At 44.6% G+C, this 6000-nt stretch overlaps 1 protein-coding gene across 1 annotated transcript in view; it reads left to right on the top strand.

Annotated features, from left to right (window-relative positions):
* Window positions 1–364: 364 nt before the first annotated feature.
* The window catches only part of KCNE2 (potassium voltage-gated channel subfamily E regulatory subunit 2), a 102266-nt gene continuing 96630 nt past the window's right edge, over window positions 365–6000 (top strand). Inside the window, exon 1 of the mRNA XM_068688639.1 lies at window positions 365–494. The gene's annotated coding sequence lies outside the window, so the exon portion shown is untranslated. The remainder of the gene's footprint in view (window positions 495–6000) is intronic.

The raw sequence follows: 6000 nt of genomic DNA, 5'->3' as shown, positions 1-6000 counted from the left end.
TGCTTCAGAGCCTTCATTTCATTGTTTACGGCTTTGCAAGTGGAACGTGGGCAGCTGCGAAGCTGAGAAAGATCCGGGAGGCCTGCATGCCTCAAGGTTATTCTGATTTGTTTAGTACCCTGTTTTATACACGCTGGAGACTGATAGCATTTCCCTTCCCTTTTTGGTTATTTTGTGTTCCTTCATCAAATCTCAGGAGCCTCTACCATTGTGTCCTAAGGGCAGCCTCCTGCCAAGAGTCTGTTTATTGTGCATGTGTCATTATTTACAGGCCTAGTGTCTGCCTAATGTGTCTCAGGCCTGATTTATACTTCCAACTAATGTAAATTTACACCCCAATCTTGTTTAATCCTCTCCTGCCAGGCTCACACACTTGACTGCCTAGCCACGGAACAGATCTTTTCCTATTTGATTGCAATGTCAGACTCTCCAGATTCAGAGCTCTGCCCTGTTCAACACTTTCTAACTGCAGAGGCAGGGAGCTGGCTGGATAGGTAGGTGCTAAACTGCTTGATGTCATGATTTGGAAACTTGTTTTGTTTATAATTCTGGGTTTGTGCAGCAGCGTGTTGAGTACAAGCTCTCATATGACATCTCTACTAATCAACAGAGGCAGCAATGTGATTTAGCATACTTTGAGGAGCAATAGAGGGCATTGTACATGCGAAGAAGTGATGGGCTGTGTCTTCACAGGAGATAATAAAACCTGGGAGATGCATCTCAATGCTTCGTCCTTTACTGTGCTGTTCTGAGGCCGGCAGCTTTGCCTGTACAGTCCAGACAGAGCTACCATCACAGTATTTATGTCCCCTTTCTCAAGGTGAACTGGGAAGAACAGGCAATAATAATGCTTCTTTACTGTGAATTGCCTCTGCAGATCCTCACGCTTGGGAACATGCCTCAGCACAGTCTACAGAATATCTCTGGCACAACACCGGGGATTGGTTCATGCATATTTATCAGGCACTTAGATATCTTTCAAGCGAAGGTGCGAGGCATGCATTGCATTATTTGTAAAATCTGGTGAATGCACTGCTCCTTGCACTGCACACTGCTAGGCTGGGCTTTAAGGGTCCACAAGCTCAAAGCAGGCACAACAGGCAGCGCTCAAAGGCTTTGGAAATGACTGTGGCAGAGCAGAGCAGAGCACAGCCCTGGCCATGCACACACATAAACGTCCACGTGCATATCCATCAGCAGCGTGCTCCCAGGGTCGCTCACCTCTGCTCTTTGTGGATTGTCACCTGAAACAAAGTCTCTGGCTATTTCTCTTCCTTCCTTTGCATAATTTGGAAAATGCTGTCTCAGCCAGTGGGAAAGAGCTGGTAATGGATGGCTTCCTCTGAACATGTATTTTGGGCAATGGCACTGTTCCTAAAGCCAGGTGTGGTAGCAGAGATGGACTTTTTTTTTTTTTTTTTGAGTGTTAGGCTGTGAGGGGTGCCTCTGCCTGGTTAAAAACCACCTTGAAGCTGGTGTCCCACCTCTGGCTATGTGATAGCCCAGATGTCCTGCCTGCTCTGTACTCCGTGTTGAAACACCAAGTGGTTCTGTGGTCCTTCCTCAATGCTAAGGACTCCCACTTACTCCTGTGCTGCTGAGTCCTTCTGTCCCAGGAACAGCATACACACAGCAGAACAGCTTCAACAACAAGAGGGCTGTTGCCCAACGGGAATCTGAGCTGTTCTCTGTCAAGGCTCCCCTTTTTCTGAACCTGCTGAGATGTTCCACCCTAGGGGAGCCCCCACATCCATGTGGCCAGTGGCAAGCTACTGAAGAAGGAATGATCGGACTGGAAAACTAACCTGGAGCTGGGATCACAGGCAGGTCTGAGCTCAGAAAGCTCCCCGAGCTCTCTGCTTGGTTGTTAGTGCTGACAGAAGAGGTGAGAAATCAAGACTCTGTAGGGAAAAGAGAAGACTTGGGCAGCTTGGATTTAGATTGTTGCTAAATTTCTCCTTTTGAATTTGTAGTGGGACACAAGGCCAGGTTTCAGTCCAGTAGTTCAAGTGGCATGCTTTTGCTTTTCCCTCACTGAAGCTAAACATCAACATCTAAACTGAGCAAAGCGGTGCTTGGTGCCCTAACCTGGAGTAAAATGGAAAAGGAAATACTTATAACCAAGCATTGCAACTGATAGGAAACCGAACTGCTGATTTTTGCAAAGAGCTCACTATGCCTTGTGGAGCAGGGCTTTTTTAGAAATATGGCTTATAGTGTAACTGCTTAGGAAGTGTATATATATATGTGCATGTGAGTATACATATGTACATGTGTATTTATATAGATGTATATGTAATATATATATATATGCACACACTCATAAACTTAAAAAAAAGGGGGACAGCTAGTACAGTTGTAAATTGCCTGCTTAGCTATGTTTACTTTGAATTTATAGTGGTACTGTTATATGTACTTGCAGGTTTTAGTGATGGTAGGAGAAAAATTAAAGTCACAGTTGCTTAGAAAATAATTTCCAAGCCTGTGGGGGCACGCGTTGGTGGCATGTTGCTTGGTGTAACTTGCTGAGGTACCGCAGACCTGACGAGTCCCCATCTTTGCTGCTGCAGAGCACCTCTGCAACCTCCAAAATTTGCCTGGTTCTAGGCAGCTGAAGGGAGAGCTAAAACTCGAGCTGCCCACTTGCATTTCGCCATTGACAAAATTTGTTTGGTCTGTTGGTCTCTGAGTTTAGTGTTGATGCTTGCTGCTGTTTTTCTGTTGCAGTCTTTATTCTGTTTTAGGACAGAGTTTTGCAGAGTGTTTATGTCCCGGAGGATGAGATTTCGTTTTGAAGTCAATTAGGAGCAAAGGGCTACTTCAGCACTGTCCTCAATAAACTCTTGTTCAGCTAGCAGAAAGCTCTGCTTGCTCTGAGCCAAAGGGCTGACGTAGGAGCTGTGTCAGTGGAGGACTGACAAGGCACAGCAGGAGCCGAAGAGGGGAAAACTCAGGCAGCACTGAGGAAGAAGAAGGTTCAGAGCAGAGTGCATGGGTGCATGCTTGGCTTAGGGGACAAGATGAAAACTTGGTAGGTCTTTTCTCTGCCTCAGGGAGGAGCAAAGGTCCCTCTCCTTTTCAGGCTTTCCAAAGGAAAAAGGTCCAGGATGCAGGGCTGATCAGCTCAGCCCAGACGCCAGTCAACATCTCCTCACTACGCTGCTCTGTGCAAAGGACACAGGTCAGCTTGGGTGACTTCTGGCATTGCAGCAGCTACAGCAGGCCCCCTCTCCCAGGGCAGAAAAGCACTCGGGAAAACTGGTGCTTAGTGCCCTAACCCGGAGTAAAATGAAAAAGGGAATATTTATAACCAAGCACTGTAACTGACGTGACACTGAACTGCTGATTTTTGCAAAGGAGTCACTACGCCTTGTGGGGCAGGGCTTATTTTCATGTTCATTTTACACTAGCAGAAACCAGCAACCAAAACAGCCATGCACCATTGCTTACTTCAATTCCCACAGCACTCCTCTCTCAGAGACACTGGCACAAGGGTTTTCAAGGCTATAGAGAGAACTGGATTGGCTACTGGTCCAAGTTAGTCTCCCTCTCCAAAAGGAAAGACAAATGTTCTCATTTAATTCACCGTGACATCATGAGCACATGAGATGATAAGAAGTGAGCAGCATGGGGTAAGAATAAGCAGCTGGGGGCTAATGGCAAGGCCCCTTTTTTGGGGTCCATTTTTGCTGCTGCTAATGGTAAAACAATGCCCAAGCCCAATCTGGTTCCATCACTTGTTTTGAAACCAGAAGAAAACCTCTTAGAAGTGTGTTCTATCTCAACCAGGTGGACCAATCTGGGGAAAATCACTGTGTTTCTGTGGTAACCAGTGATAAGCCTCATGCTGCTTTTAAAAAGGTGCCATTCCCAGTGGATTCATGCATGATTCACGAGCAGCCAGCCAGCAGCTGACTGGTGACAGTTCCCACCTCATCCTGTGGAAGAGTAAGCAAAAGATTGCTTCTTCCCATAATGGGTAGAGGAAGCCACTCTGGTTTGAAATGATTAAAATGATCCCAGGTGGAATGCTTGAGAATTTACCATCTTCTGCCAAACAGAGTGTAACAGAATTTATCAGTCCACATTTCTCTGGTAGTCTGAAGAGTGATTTCTGATATATTGATATATTAATTTGTAGATAATTGAAAATATTAATCTAGTCTGATATTTGCCTTTTTTTTTTTTTTTTTTTTCTTCATTGGATTACATTTTTAGGAACAGAGGTGGATATTGCTTACAAAACAAATACATATCAAAGTTGAGCCCTTTAAACAAACAAACAAAACTGTAATGTTCTGCAAACTAAAAGTTTTTGAATAATGCTTTTATGCTCAATATCAATAAAGTAGGAAGATTTTAAGAGGTTGGGGAATCAACATTTTCTATGCTTTCTTATTCTTTTATATAAAGTCAGTTATAAAAAAAAAAATTGCTTGGGTAATGAATGGTAAGTTATTCATGACTTTTTTTGAAGAAGAAATAACAATGTGCCTTCTGTGAATATTAAGTAAAAGTAACCTTAGGGGGATGGGTTGGGCAGTGTGAGTCATACACAGGTTTTGAATTATTGATGTTCTACAATTGTCAGCCTTTAAAAGCTCACACCGTATATCTTAGTTCCTTTGAGGCAGGTGGAATAAGTTTCTGCAGATCCATGTATGTTTCCACAATAAGGTACTATGGCAGCACATGAAGGAATTTTGAGTTGTGCTGATTTTTGAGCTACCTCTCTGCAGAAAGCAGCCTCTCTTGCAACACAGCGTGTAACTGTGTTTTCCCCAGGGGCTATGCAGGCACACTTTGTGTGCTCCAGCCCAGTACATTTCCATGAGCTACTTCCCATGTGCCTATTTTGAATACTCTGTGATTGCTTTACGAGTGCGGTTTCATTAGCTGCCTCTGAGAGCTGAGTTTTTGATGAAGGTAATTTTGATGGTTAACAAGTCTCTGCCCTATCACTTTATTGGTATCTTCAATCTATGAAACCAGAAAATGTGAAGATTGGGATGTAAAGCACTCAGAAGTTATGAAGAAGACTTGAATTGCTTGTGTGTTGTCCATTCCTGCTGCTTGCATGTATGCAGGCGCGATATGGTTTCCAATTACATGCTCATGTGCTCTGTTTTCTGTGACATGATGTCCCCTTTTGGTGTGCTGGACGGATGGTCCTCATTGACTGGGTCACAATTCATTATTACTGGTTCATTCTCAGCATTCAGCGTGTGGCCCCAGGCCTTATTTACTGCAAACCATCTAAATCCTGCAGAGACTCCACTCTAATTGATTTCCTCAGCTCCACTTTGATTTAATTTATGCCACTCTACAGTATGCAAGCACTAGAGATAAAATTCACCCTCCTGCAACGAGTGGAAAAAGCTTATGCTCCCTTGGTGGCTCCCCTGCAAGCTCCCTAAAGGGAGGTTGAGGGGAAGTCTAGTGGTCAATAGTCCTTGGACTACAGAGGAACTTCATCCCTGTGTTTTATGGGTGGCGGTGGTGGGCAGGCACTACGAGGCTTTGACCATCATTAGGAGAATCAGTGGGGCTGCCTGAAGTGTGGAGGTGGCAGAGGTCCTGGTGGGTGTTTTGGCCCTGTGGATGGTGGTCAGAGGGACCCCTTCCATTGCATGTTAAGTCCTCCAGCTGGACACAAGCTGCAGGGTACACAGACATGTATAGGTCAGAGGGGAAAGCAGAGGGGTTGTCACCCTACCGTGCATGTGGGTGGCAATGTATACACAAAGGCTGTCTGATAGGTGTGGTATCATTTAATCCTCGCTGTCTTAGTGGGCCTACATTCAGGATTTAGCATAAGGTGATATAGGAAGTAACATATAATTACTATTAGAGACAGATTAGGGTGAGAATAAGAGCAGTAATTTAGCATCGATGAATAGCTGTTGCAGGCAGCGTGTGTCAGCATAGAATTAGATATGCAAAACAGAGGTTAGATGATCAGGAAATATTGGAGGTGCAGAGAGGAGACAGACGAACTGG

This window comes from Anas acuta, chromosome 1 (genome assembly GCF_963932015.1).
Source record: "Anas acuta chromosome 1, bAnaAcu1.1, whole genome shotgun sequence".
Lineage (NCBI taxonomy): Eukaryota > Metazoa > Chordata > Aves > Anseriformes > Anatidae > Anas > Anas acuta.
Note: the sequence above shows the minus strand (reverse complement) of the source record. Positions and strands in the feature narration are given on the sequence as shown.